The sequence below is a fragment of the Notolepis coatsorum genome, assembly GCF_963971535.1.
Source record: "Notolepis coatsorum genome assembly, chromosome: 4".
NCBI classification, from domain to species: Eukaryota; Metazoa; Chordata; class Actinopteri; order Aulopiformes; family Paralepididae; genus Notolepis; species Notolepis coatsorum.
The window spans coordinates 49,513,003-49,528,659 of NC_140168.1; positions in this window are offsets into that span (position 1 = coordinate 49,513,003).

Below are 15,657 nucleotides of genomic sequence, written 5' to 3' on the forward strand. Positions count from 1 at the left end.
TACATAAACATTTTTCTTTTCTTTACAATAGGATTTTCCATTTTTGCATAGACACTGTTTTTCTTTACAACAAGATTATCCAATTTTTACATAAACATTTTACACATTTCCCCCCAAAATAAGACAACCACCACCACATGACAAACAGGACTCACAGGACAGGACATTGGTGTGTGTGTGGGGGGGGGGGGGGGGAGAGCCTCCATCTCGAAAGTCATGGAAAAAAGAGTCTACGAACAGGTCGAAAAGTACCTAGCGGAAAAAAATCTAATCTACGAATTCCAATCTGGCTTCAGAACATCCCACTCCACTGACACATGCCTTCTCTATTTGAATGACCACATCAAACAAGAGGTGGACGCGGGCAAATACTGCGGCATGGTCATGCTGGACCTACAAAAGGCCTTTGACACGGTCAATCACTCCATTCTGACTGACAAGCTAAAAGCAATTGGTTTTGATAGTCTATCAGTGAGCTGGATGCAATCCTACCTTGAGGGGAGGGAACAGATGGTGGAGGTAAACGGTACCCTATCCCCCCCCTCACAGTGAGCTGTGGTGTTCCACAAGGAAGCATACTAGGACCGCTACTGTTCCTAATTTATGCAAATGACATGTCGTCAGCTTGTGACTGCAACTTGTTCCTGTTTGCGGACGACTCAGCCCTGCTGGTCTCTGACAAGAACAAGTTACAGGTTGAAAAAACCCTCAGCTCGGAACTAGGCAGAATCTGCATATGGCTCGCTGATAACAAACTATCATTACACATGGGCAAAACAGAGTCCATTCTCTTCGGTTCAAATAACAAACTCAGCAAGACCGACGGCTTCTCAGTTACAGTGGGTGACAATATTGTCACAAGGAAAGATGCAATTACCTACCTGGGTTCCATCCTAGAGGCTAATCTCTCCTGTGACAAAATGGCATCCAATGTAATAAAAAAAGTCAACCAACGAACTTGATTCTTGTACCGGATCTCCTCTCTGGTAAACAAGAATACCCTGGCCTGAAGACTCTGGCAGGAGCACTCATTCAGGGGTACTACGACTATTGTTACGAAGGATCAGATTAAACCGAATATATATATTTATTTATGGATATATATTGAATAGTATTTGTATATCGTTTGATATCCCTTGTATATTCCTTGTACATATACACGGAATATCCCTTTAGCCTACTATAGCCCATAATAGTTCATTCTCTTATTGGACAAAGGACCAGGCGCCAGGGGACCAGCCCCTGGCGTCAAGTTCAAAGGTACCGACGAGACATGTCCGTACTAGCCCCGGCTCCGCTCAGGGATACGGCTACCGAAATGAGAGTGGCACTATTTGTTCACCGTGCATATAAATATGGCGCAAGTAAATGTAGAAGTCCCTTACCCTTCTTCCCAACTTAGTAACAGAACGTGAAGCCTCACCCACGATACGACGTGCGGTGAAGTATGGCCTGTTTGGCCTTAGAATAGCATTGAGACCTCGTGCGAATTAATAACTGAATTGTCAGAGTTTGGCACTGTACCGTCGAGTGCGACGTATTTCTATCAAGTAATAATAGTCTATCGTGTATGGTGCATCGTGCGGTTAGAGTTCTAATGTGACCAGCATCTCCAACGCTTTCTCGTGTTATCTAGAGTCTTATCCAGGTTGGGCCGACCACATGGCGCTTTCATCCGAGGAGATCTAGGCGAGGACCGAGGGACATGTACACTGGATTACCTACCCGACGACTGCTGAGCCCTATGCGGCTGGAATATATATTTGCTTTGGTACTGTGATTTGTGGAGCGGATAATCGCCGACGCCTGTGAGTGTTGGATTTACCCCCGAGAGGAGTCAAGTTGAGTCGGCGCTCAGAGAGACTGAGGTCGCCTAGCTTCTTCTTCATTGTGGAGCTACAGCCTACAAGAGAACCAAGGTGTATTCATCTGCGGATCAAGAGTCTATTGCACTGTCTTCTGTACTTGAAGTCTCCATAGATATCGTTGACCAGACGGTCTACTACCGACGGCTCTCCTACCCCCCCTACCGGCTTACAACCGGGAGGACCCCTTCCAGTATATCCCGCTATATCATTAAGTGTACCATAGATCTAATTCCCTAAGAGCCAGGTTGTATACTTGCTTCCTGCGTAACCAGAGATTGGACATTCAGTGTTGATTTGCCTACGAGTACTCATTTGCCTTACAAGTGCATTCAAATGATAAATGTAAGATAAATATTCTATGTACCTTTTGCTCCATTAAATATTTGATTATTACCTTTGAGTGGAACCGATTTCATTGTGGAAAGTGTTCATCATATTTAGATATCGTGTACTGTATGGCCAGTAGTTAAAGTACATAAAGCGGTAGTGGTTTAATGATACCATACTTATCAATACAGTCAGGGAATTGTACCCCTCAGTTACAATTGGTCCTTCGAGCCGGATGGTAATTAGTGTAATATTAATATAGTGGTATTAATATTGAAATGGCCTATGATGAACACTCCACGAAACGGTCCTCCTAAAGTAGAACGCCCGCAGCGTAGACGGCAGCCACCTCAGTACTTAGAGGATTACGCTGCCAGTATACTACCTAGCCTTCTACAAACGGTAAACGCGGTAAAAGTAGAAAGTAAAATTATGTCCGACCCTATCAACCAGGATACCCCGACCACAGAGGCCCTAGTGGGTTCTAATGTAACTGACCAAGCTCACGGTGGGGACCAGGAGGGAACTGACACGACTTTACCCCCCGCCAAGACCGAAGAAGTAGTCCCCAGAGAGCTCCGGGAGGAAGACAACCCTCCAGAGATGGAACTCCACACGGAACAAGATGAGGAGAGCGCCGAGGAGATAGAGCTCCAGGACTCCCCGCAGGAGAACGCATCCCCAACGAGTACTGCCAGGAGCGGATCACCTCAACCAGCGTCTTCCCCCAGCGAGGCGGACAAGATGCTGGCACAGGCGTTCCTCGCCAGCCTAGCAGCCTCCACAGAGCGCGATCGGCTCCAAGCACAGACGCTTAGTGAGCGCGAACATTCTACCATGGAAAGAGAACGCATTCAAGCGCAGCAACGGAGCGACGAAGAGCGTATACGTCTGGAGATGAGACGCCTTCAGACGGAAGAGAATATGGCAAGAGACCGGGCCGACACCCAGCGTGCCGCTGCCGGTGCCCAAAGAGAAGCAGAGCGCGACATCGCTCTCACCAAGCGCGAAGCCGAGCGCGACCGATTACAAGCGCAGCTAATGGAGCAGCTGATCGCCAGGGCAACACCCCCTCCCTCGACATGGGGTTCCAGGGCCTCGTCAAGACACGGGTCAAGGGCACCCTCCCCTAACCGATTAAGCGACCCTGAGCCCGACCACCAGAGAGAACCTATACCCCCCTCCGAACTCCTTCCCCGACTGGTCCCAGTGAGACCCAGCTACAAGGAAGGAACGGCGTACACCGCGGAGAGGCTAAATAGACGACTACAGGATCTAGATGACCTGACAGAGGAAGAAGAGGGAGAGGAGGAGAGTCAAGCCCGACAGCAGCACAGTACTCCACAGGACCAGGAGGTCCAGTACAGCCCAGGCTATACCCCCGCGGCTCTGCGCTACAGACCCCCGACTCTATTCACGGGTGAGCATGACGCACGACCAGTCCCGAGGAATAGCACCTGGACCAGCGGGCCATGGTACCCTGCCGGTACCAGCCCACCGAGAGGCGTAAGAGGAGACTCGCCTAGGAGGCCTCTCTTCCAACGCTCACCGATGTGCCAGCCATCCACGGCGTCATACATTGGCACACCGACGTTTCCAGACTTCACCCATGAGAACCGAGCACAGTACACGGAGCTACGGATGTGCTTAGAGACAATGATGGTGGATGTAGCTGATGAACGCCACAAGTATGCTATCCTATTGAAGCACCTGAAAGTGCCCAGAGCGCACAACATAGCGCTAGCTTATGCCACCTCTACGACCCCATACACCGCGGCTCTAGCAGCACTAGACCAAAGATATGGACGTATATGGGATTACGTAATACAAGAGATAAGGCATATTGACCGCCTACCCCCAGCAACAGACAATCGCTCACTAGACGACCTGTCTATCAAAGTACAATCCCTGGTAGGGATGCTGGGGGCGCAACGAGAAAAGGGTATGCACGAACTATACGCAAACTCGAATGTCGAGAGGATTTTAGAGAAGCTGCCGCCCGCCCGACAGGAGCGCTTCAGGCGGCAAAGAGACCACCGTGATCCTAACGGTCCCGAGCCATCCCTCCTAGACCTAGCCGACTTCCTGGCGAGAGAAGTCAGCAGCCTACGGTTGGATACGTTCGTGCGGAGCACACCAAGCTCCAGAGAGGGACCTAGGAGAGCAAACGATGGCCGAAGATTGGTGACTGTCATGCACCAATCAGAATCAGTACCGAGCAGCAAGAACCACAGTACCCCCTCGATGAAAGAGAAGTGGAAGATGGTGTGCCCGTACTGCGAAAAGGAACACTGGTTGTCACAATGTGACCTGTTCAAGAAGATGACCGCTGAAGAAGTGAGTCACTGGATAAAGTCCAACAGGCGCTGTTACCGATGTGCGCGCAGTCACATGGCAGCCGAGTGCCGCCTAAAGAAGAGGTGTAGTCGGTGTGACGGAGCCCACCTAGATGTCCTACACGACAGTAACAGAAGAAAGCCTGCACCATCCAGCAGCACAAAGGCAAGTGTTATGTACATTGACCCCGCTAGCAGCCGGGGCGCCCAGGTGCTCTTAAAGGTGGTCCGCGTAACACTGAGTTACCAAGATAAGGTCATGGACACTTACGCCGTCCTTGATGACGGGTCAGAGAAGACCCTTCTCCTCGCGTCCGCTGCGGCCCAGCTGGGGCTGCGGGGGAGCGAAAACCAGATGACGATTCGGACAATAAGAAGAGATCTAAAGATGATAAAGGGCGAGAATGTCTCCTTCACTATCGCAGCAAGCGGGCAGCCAGAGAGACGGTATAGGATTACTAATGCTTTCACCAGCCAAGAAATAGGACTATCGCAGTACACCTACCCCATCGCCAAGCTGATGGATAAATATGTGCACCTGCGTCAACTACCTATCCCGCTCATAGACGGTGCCACCCCGACCCTGCTGATAGGCTCCGACCATGCAGACCTCATAGTCCCGATAGACCGGGTCCATACAGGACCCAGAGGTTGTCCTGCAGCAGTCGAGACCCGCCTAGGATGGACATTACAAGGCCCCCTCGCCAAGTCTCTTAACCGAACAGCAGCCACTAGCTGCCTCCACTCCAGAGTGACAGAAGAAGACACCACTCTCCTGCAGCATGTCGAGAGGCTATGGACACTAGAGACAATGCCCTTTAAGAACGAAAAGAAAGACATTCGTTCTAAGGAAGATATTTACGCTATAGCCCTCCTCGAGCAAGGGACAAAGAGAGTCACAGTCAACGGAGTGATGAGATACGCAACTCCACTCCTGAGGCGAGAGGGAATGCCCACCTTTCACGCCACAAAAGAAGCGACGGAGCGGTATCTATTGAACACAGAGCGGCGCCTAGCCAAAGACCCCGCTCAAGAGACTGTGTACCGCGCTGAGATTAACAAGCTAATCACAGCGGGACACATAAAGAAAATTGACATTAAAGAGGCCGATCAGACGACTGAATCATGGTACGTGCCGCACCACAAGGTCCACCACAACGGCAAGGATCGTATTGTGTTTAACTGCAGCTACCAGATCGGATCACAAAATCTGAATAAAGAGCTCTTGCCCGGCCCAACACTCGGCCCCTCTCTACTAGGCGTGCTACTACGCTTCCGCCAGGACAAGGTGGCTATCAGCGGCGACATCAAAGGGATGTTCCTGCAGGTGAGACTAGTGGAGGAGGACAAGCCCCTGCTGCGGTTCCTATGGAGAGAGAGGATCGGAGATGAGCACCCAGCCATCTATCAATGGGAAGTCCTCCCTTTCGGAACCACATGCAGCCCATGCTGTGCTACGTTTGCACTACAAAAACACGTCGCAGAGGACCCAGCAGCAGATGAAGAGGTCCGACAAAGTGTGACAAATAGTTTCTACGTGGACAACTGTTTACAAAGCGTCTCGACGCCAGAAGAAGCCGAGGCTCTTCTACTCAAGCTCCGCGCCTCCCTGATCAAAGGCGGCTTTGATCTCAGGCAGTGGGCCAGCAGCGACCCGCAAGCATTGCGCAGCCTCTCCCCCGAGGACAAGGCAGCGAGCAGCGACACCTGGATGGCGACCATCCCAGGAGAAGCCCAAGAAATGACACTAGGACTAGTCTGGCGCTTCAAAACAGACTCGCTCCATTATAGACACAAACCCCTGACCAAGGAGCAGGGAAGGTCGACGGCAATACCGACCAGCAGACGGAGTGTATACAGAACACTCGCCAGACAATATGACCCGTTGGGATGTATTCTACCTTACACCACCAGGGCAAAGATGATTGTAAGAGCGCTATGGGACAAGGACCAGGGCTGGGACGATCCCATACCCGAACACCTTGCATCCACATGGAGAGAGTGGGAGACGGAGCTCCGCTCACTCCCAGGTGTTAACATACGCCGCAGCTACTTCCCACCCACAGTGAGGCCAGAGACATGCAAGATGGACCTGCACATATTCAGCGACGCCTCCGAAGTAGCCTACGGTTCGGTGGCCTACTTGCGTGCCCGAGAGGAGGGAGGAGAAATACATACTGCTTTCATCCTGGCTCGCTCAAGAATAGCCCCACGAAAGCAACAATCTATCCCGCGTCTAGAGCTCTGCGCAGCCCTAGCAGGAGCGCAGCTCGCCACGTTAATCCAACGTGAACTCACCATCCCGGTGCAAAGAACAATCTTGTGGTCAGACTCCACGACAGTACTCACATGGATCCGGTCTGATTCGTGCAGATACAAGGTCTTCGTGGGAGTCAGAGTCACCGAGATTCAAGAGTTAACAGAAGTAGCGAGCTGGAGGTATGTGGACACCAAACACAACCCAGCTGACGTCATCACCCGGGGAATGTCCCTGGATGACCTCACCCGTCACAACCTCTACAGTGACGGACCAGAGTTTCTCAAGCTCCCCGAATAAGAGTGGCCTACACCCACCCCACGGGAGGCGAGTAAAGAGGAGGCCGAAAACAAGAAACCTATGTTCTGTGGATTGAACACACTCGTCTCCACAGACCCCGACATAGACGATTGCCTCACCCTACAGAGTGCGCAGCTAAAGACATTTCTGTGGCACCACCCAGAGGTTCAGCCCACGACTGACATTTCAGCAGCTGACTACGAAGAAGCAGAACTTCTTCTACTACAACGAGCCCAGAGAGACTCGTTCCCCGATGAGCTAGACTGTCTACAGGGAGCAAAGCCCGTCCCATCAGACAGCAGACTGCTCCACCTAGCCCCCGAGAGCGACGCCCATAGTCTCATCAGAGTGGGTGGTCGTCTGCGGAGAGCCCCAGACTTACCGGATGACGTCAAGTACCCGATAGTCTTGAACAGCCGACACAAGGTCACAGAGCTGATCATAAAGAAATACGACGAGGATGTGCACCACGCAGGGGCAGAGAGAGTCTTCGCGGAGATCAGACGTCGTTATTGGATACTGCAAGGGAGAGAAGCAGTGCGGCGCTTCCAGCGAACCTGTCTAGACTGTCGTAAGTGGCGAGCCCAGCCCAGTATACCCCGGATGGCTGACCTACCTCCCTGTCGCCTCCGACTCGGCGACAAGCCCTTTCACTCCACCGGTATGGACTGCTTCGGCCCGCTGTATATAAAGAAAGGAAGAGGAACCGAGAAGCGGTGGGGTATTGTATTCAAATGCATGACCACCAGAGCGATACATATCGAACTCCTTCCAACCATGAGCACAGACTCATTCCTTATGGCCTTCCGAAGATTCACATCACGGAAAGGAAAACCGTCTACATTATTGTCTGATCACGGGACAAACTTCAAAGGCGGAGAAAGAGAGCTGAGAGAGAGCTTCCAAGCTATGGGCCCAGAACTTAAGACCCACCTCGCTCCATCCCAGATTGACTTCCAGTTTAATCCCCCGAACGCACCTCACTTCGGTGGAACTTGGGAACGAGAAGTACGTTCTATAAAGACAGCCCTGTACGCCGTGCTTGGGGCCCAGACCGTGGCGGAAGAAGTCTTAATGACAGTCCTCACGGAGATCGAGGGAGTATTGAACTCAAAGCCCCTCGGTTACGTCTCAAGTGATGTAGCAGATGTCGACCCAGTCACCCCCAACACACTCTTGATGGGGCGGCTGGACCCCGCGCTACCCCAGACAATGTACAGGCCTGAAGAAGCGAACGGCCGAAGAATGTGGAGGTACAGTCAAGTATTGGCTGACAAGTTTTGGAACAGCTTCCTACTCCACTACCTACCGTCTCTACAGACCCGCCAGAAATGGGTGAAAGAGAGAGACAATTTGACAGAAGGAACAGTCGTCATGATTATCGACCAGTCACTACCCCGAGCTATGTGGCCGGCTGGCCGCGTAAGCAAAGTGATCACCGGTGCCGATGGAAAGGTCCGAGCAGCTGAAGTGCTCGTCCAAGGGCGGACCTACACCCGACCCGTGGCGAGGCTAATAGAACTGCCAAGGCTCCCCGATACTATCGATGACGACCATGACCCCATGACTTTGTGAACTGACTGACCCTCACAGCGGACATTGAGTAGTGGACAGTGCGGTTAATCTGTCTCTGCTTAGCTAATTAGGTGGGACTAATTAGGGGGCGGCTGTTACGAAGGATCAGATTAAACCGAATATATATATTTATTTATGGATATATATTGAATAGTATTTGTATATCGTTTGATATCCCTTGTATATTCCTTGTACATATACACGGAATATCCCTTTAGCCTACTATAGCCCATAATAGTTCATTCTCTTATTGGACAAAGGACCAGGCGCCAGGGGACCAGCCCCTGGCGTCAAGTTCAAAGGTACCGACGAGACATGTCCGTACTAGCCCCGGCTCCGCTCAGGGATACGGCTACCGAAATGAGAGTGGCACTATTTGTTCACCGTGCATATAAATATGGCGCAAGTAAATGTAGAAGTCCCTTACCCTTCTTCCCAACTTAGTAACAGAACGTGAAGCCTCACCCACGATACGACGTGCGGTGAAGTATGGCCTGTTTGGCCTTAGAATAGCATTGAGACCTTGTGCGAATTAATAACTGAATTGTCAGAGTTTGGCACTGTACCGTCGAGTATTTCTATCAAGTAATAATAGTCTATCGTGTATGGTGCATCGTGCGGTTAGAGTTCTAAAGTGACCAGCATCTCCAACGCTTCCTCGTGTTATCTAGAGTCTTATCCAGGTTGGGCCGACCACATGGCGCTTTCATCCGAGGAGATCTAGGCGAGGACCGAGGGACATTGGTACACTGGATTACCTACCCGACGACTGCTGAGCCCTATGCGGCTGGAATATATATTTGCTTTGGTACTGTGATTTGTGGAGCGGATAATCGCCGACGCCTGTGAGTGTTGGATTTACCCCCGAGAGGAGTCAAGTTGAGTCGGCGCTCAGAGAGACTGAGGTCGCCTAGCTTCTTCTTCATTGTGGAGCTACAGCCTACAAGAGAACCAAGGTGTATTCATCTGCGGATCAAGAGTCTATTGCACTGTCTTCTGTACTTGAAGTCTCCATAGATATCGTTGACCAGACGGTCTACTACCGACGGCTCTCCTACCCCCCCTACCGGCTTACAACCGGGAGGACCCCTTCCAGTATATCCCGCTATATCATTAAGTGTACCATAGATCTAATTCCCTAAGAGCCAGGTTGTATACTTGCTTCCTGCGTAACCAGAGATTGGACATTCAGTGTTGATTTGCCTACGAGTACTCATTTGCCTTACAAGTGCATTCAAATGATAAATGTAAGATAAATATTCTATGTACCTTTTGCTCCATTAAATATTTGATTATTACCTTTGAGTGGAACCGATTTCATTGTGGAAAGTGTTCATCATATTTAGATATCGTGTACTGTATGGCCAGTAGTTAAAGTACATAAAGCGGTAGTGGTTTAATGATACCATACTTATCAATACAGTCAGGGAATTGTACCCCTCAGTTACAACTATGCTTGCACCTCATGGTACCAAAGCACCTCAAAGGCGCTAAAAACAAAATTACAAACATCTCAAAACAAACTGGTCAGACTACTGCTTGACCTTACTCCTAGAACCCACCTCACCCCTGCCCACTTTGACAACCTAGGATGGCTTAGAGTAGACGACAGAGTACAGCAACTTGCAATGGGCCTGGTCTACAAGATACACTACACGACCAAGGTACCCATGTACATGTCAAAATACTTCCCAAAGGTCAGTGAATACCACGATCACAACACCAGAGGGAGCTCCACAAATCATGTTAAACCCAGATTCGGCTCAAATAAGGGACTAAACACGTTTCGCAATTATGCCACATCAATGTGGAACGCCCTACCCAAAGCTGTAAAGGAATGTGGATCACTACCCACTTTCAAAACCACTCTCAAGGGACACCTACGGGAGACTGCAATTCAAAACTGGCCCCTGTAAATATCCTAACCCAACCCCCTCCAATGTACAGTCATTTACCTAGTATGGTTTTGTCAATAGTCCAATGTACAATTTTGCTTGTTTGTACAGTGTCTCCCCCCCCCCCCCTCAATGTACAATTTTGCTTGTTTATACAGTGTTTCTCCCCCCCCCCCAACCACCTCCAATGTAAATTACCCAGTATGTTTGTCAATATCCCAATGTACCCAACCCCCCCCCACACAACCCCACCCAACCTCCTCCAATGTACAGTTTCTACGTCAAATGTATATACTCCCTTTTCTTGACTCCTTCTGTATCACAAACAGTACTGTATTTGCAAATCTGGTATGTCATAAATGTATAGATGTAGCAGTACTGACTATCTGTATGTCATGTATGTCATATATGTCCTGATGAATTGAAAATGGGGGACCCTGATGTAAACAAGACGAAAGTCTTTCTCTGGTCTGCATCCCCTTAACAATTGTGTGTATTGAGCTGTACTGTATTGTACCCATTCTGCAATCTGTTAATAAAGTTTTCAATCAATCAATCAAAAGCCGTTTTCTTTCTTATTTGGTCTGTGCTGCTTTTTCAAGTTGGTGGTCTTTAATCGTCTGACAGCCTATACATTGTCCATTTCAACCAGCGTCTTTCGTATGTCTTGGCTTTCGTTCTCTCTCTTTTTTCCATAGAGTTTATTTCCTCCACTATTCCCTTCCATGTTTCTTTGTCTGGAGGGGCCTCCTTGAGCCAGCTCCTTGTGATGGCCTTTTTCCCGGAAATTGTCCAGATTTTGAACAGGTATAAGTCTTCATTGTGGATAGTCTCCTCAGTGATCAGTCCCAGGTATATTGACTGGGGTTCCATAGGGAATTCGTAACTTAAAATTGTATACATTTCCTGGGTAACACTCTTCCAAAATGATTGCACTTCATTACATAACCAAAAGATGTTTTGACTTTGACAACCTAGGATGGCTTAGAGTAGACGACTTGCAATGGGCCTGGTCTACAAGATACACTATATGACTAAGGTACCCATGTACATGTCAAAATACTTCCCAAAGGTCAGTGAATACCACGACCACAACACCAGAGGGAGCTCAACAAATCATGTTAAACCCAGATTCGGCCCAAACAACTGCCTCTTTGAACTGCTGCGGTCAGGCAAGCGATACCGGAGTCTCATGGCAAGCACAGAGAGACTGAGGGGGCTTAAGAAGAAGCTTCTATCCTCAGGCCATCAGAATGCTAAATGACAATAACACTATGTGACAACCATCAAATGCACTCACAGCACACACATCCACACGCACACACTCACTTTAAACAAACAACTCACTGCAGCACCCACTTTACAACACCTAAACACACTTTATATTTATTATCAAAGAATTTGCACTACAACCCATACCTCATTACACCTTACTGTAAATTGTACCTAAATTGTACCTCATCCCATTTCTGCATTGTACTGTGTATATAGTATAGTATATTGTATTGTAACTCAGTTACTTTTCTACTCTGCATTGTACATTGTATATATGTATATATATATTGAACACTTTTGTCTACGTACTTGACTTCTATTTTATACTCACTATACTTATTTTATACTTATCTATTTTTATCTAGTACAATCTCTGGAGCAAAATAGAAAGAAGCATTTTATATAAAAGTATTCTGTACTTCTGTATGACAACTAATAAAGAAACTTGAACTTGAACAAGGGACTACACACGTTTCGCAATTATGCCACATCAATGTTGAACGCCCTACCCAAAGCTGTAAAGGAATGTGAATCCCTACCCACATTCAAAACCACTCTTAAAGAGCACCTACGGGAGGCTGCAATTTGAAACTGGCCACGTAAATGTCCAAACCCCCCCACCCCCTCCTAATACAGTCTCCTCCCCAACGTATGTATATTTCTCTCCCACTCACCCACCCCCTCCTAATGTACAGTCTCCTCCCCACCGTATGGACTCTGTCTCCCCCTCTGCCCTAAAGCACTGTGCTGACCAGCTCGCACCGGTGTTTACCACCATTTTTAATGCATCGCTGGAGCTGTGTCACGTCCCAGCATGCTTCAAGGCCTCAACCATCACCCCCCCCCCCCCCCAAGAAGGCCAAGGTCACGGGCCTTAATGACTACAGACCTGTCGCCCTGACCTCTGTGGTCATGAAGGTCCTGGAGCGCTTTGTCCTGGCCCACCTGAAGCTCATTACTGATCCTGTGCTGGACCCGCTGCAGTTCGCGTACAGAGCCAACAGATCCACAGAGGATGCTGTGAACATGGCTCTGCACTACACGCTGGAACATCTGGACTACGCGGGCAACTATGTCAGGATATTGTATGTGGACTTCAGCTCGGCCTTTAACACCATCCTTCCACCCATCCTGGAGCACCAGCTATCCCTGCTGCAGGTGCCGGCCTCCACTCGCAGGTGGATTACGGACTTCCTGTCCAACAGGTCTCAGCGGGTGAGGCTGGGGAAGAGCATTTCCAGCTCTAGGTCCACCAGCACCGGTTCCCCGCAGGGCTGCGTCCTGTCCCCACTACTGTTCTCCCTGTACACCAACAGCTGTGCCTCTCTACACCCCTTGGTCAAACTCCTGAAATTCGCTGACGACACCACCCTGGTGGGTCTCATCTCCAGGGGGGACGAGTCGGCCTATAGGAGGGAGATCGAGAGGCTGCAGAGCTGGTGCAGCTGCAACAACCTAGAGCTCAATGCTCAAAAGACAGTGGAGATGGTAGTGGACTTCAGGAAGAAAGCAGCCCTGCCCCCTCCCATCATACTGGGAGGCACTCAGGTGGCCTCCGTGGAGTCATGCCGATTCCTTGGCATGACCATCTCCCGGGATTTGAAGTGGGAGCTCAACATCACGGGCATGCTCAAGAAGGCCCAGGGGAGAATGTTCTTCCTCCGGCAGTTAAACAAATATAAACTGCCGAGGACCATGATGGCCCAATTCTACACGGCCATCATTGAGTCCATCCTTACCCACTCCATCATCTCCTGGTTCCCCGCTGCAGCGGCAAAAGATCTTGCCAAGCTGCAGCGGGTGATTCGCTCCGCGGAGAGGGTGATCGGCTGTCCCCTGCCCTCCCTCAGGTCCCTGCACAACTCCAGGGCACTGAAGAGGGCAAGGAAGATCATGGCCGACCCATCCCACCCCGGTCACAGCCTCTTCACCCTGTTCCCCTCTGGGAGAAGGCTGAGGATCCCAAAGGCTGTGAAAGCTTGTCACAGACTGAGCTTCTTCCCCTCAGCCGCCAGGCTGATCAATGCCTCAGGTCCCCCCCCCCCCCCCCCTCTGCCCCCAAGTGACACTGGCACAATGACACTGACTGCACTGCACTAGTGGAACTGGAACTCTGCACTTTATATATATATATGTATTTAATTGATTAATCCTCCACTGCACTGTTTCGTTTCTTGTCATGTGTCTGTGTTGGTGTTGTTTACTGTGAAAAAAGAAAATGCATACACTGTATTGCTGCAACAATTACCAATGTGTTTTTACACAAATGGCTCAATAAAGGAATCTGAATCTATATATTCTCTCCCCACCGTATGTATATTTCTCTCCCACCCACCCACCCCCTCCTAATGTACAGTCTCCTCCCCATCATATGTATATATTCTCTGTTAGGATCTATGGGTAACAGTACTGTATATTTGCATATCGTATGTCACAAATGTAACAGTACTATATACCTGTATGTCATGTATGTTCCTATGCCATAAATGTCATGATGTCATGTATGTTGTGTATGTCATAAATGTCACTATGAATTGAAAATGGGGGACCCTGATGTAAACAAGACAAACGTCTTTCTCTGGTCTGCATCCCCTTAACAATTGTGTGTATTGAGCTGTACTGTATTGTACCCATTCTGCAATCTGTTAAATAAAGTTTTCATTCATTCATGATTCGCAATATTCTTTATTATTCCCTTCCTTTGGTATGACAGATATCACAGCCTCTTTCCAGGACGGGACGGGACGGGGGGGGGGGGGGGCTCTGCTTTTTCTAATGTCCAATTGAAAGATTCTAACATTATTGGGGTCAGGTCTTCTTTAAATATTCTATACCACTCGTTTGGGAACCCGTCACTCCCTGGAGTTTTGTTTGCTTTCAGTTTTCCTATGGCTATATATCCAGTTCTTCTTTCGTGATGGGGGAGATTAAGGCTCTGTTCTCTATTTGTCCTATACTCGGAGGTCTAGAGATGATAAGAATTGTAAAAAAGTTTCCTCGTTTTACATCTCTGGTTGTGAGTAGCTTCTCGTAGTATTCTTTGAATATACGTTGAATTTCGTCTGGCTCATATGTCGCTTTCTCTGATCTTGTGTATGGGGTGTCTGTTTTATTGGTCTCTGAGGCGTTTTGCTAGAATTTTGGTTGCCCTTGGTCCCGATTTGTAAAAGGTTTGTTTTTCAAATCTCAGTTTATTTTCTAGTTCATCTATCCCCATCTCTTCTAACTGTTTCTTTATACCCTTTATCTGGTCCCTTGTGGCCTCCCCCTCCCCTCCCTGTGCTTGCTTCTTGAGTTTTCTCAGGTCCCTCTGTAGTCCGTCATATCTTAATCTCCTGTTTTTATTTAGATAAGCCGTCTTTGAGATTAGGTATCCTCTCATAATCGCTTTGATTGTGTCCCATATGATGGTCGGGTTTACATGGCTGTTCACGTTATTTTTAATAGATTTGTTTATTTCCTTCCTGACCTGATTCACGATTTCTTCATTATTTAAAATCCCCACATTTAGCCTCCAGAGTGTGTCTCGTTGTCTGTTGTTCAGGTGTATATTCAGATATATCATGTTGTGATCTGAGATGTCCGCCGTTCCTATTGAGCAGCTCATCACCCTGTCTCTCTCTCACGTCTATTAAGAAGAAATCTAGCCTGGAGTATACCTTGTGAGTAGCAGAATAATGAGTAAAATCTCTATGGCAAAAGTATTTGACCAGAATGGGACCTTCTCTTGCATATAATATACAACTATTTTGTCTGCTTGAGGTAGGTATCTCTGCAGGCAGAATGTTTTCATTTGGGTCCTGGTCCCTTCCTGCATGACAAAA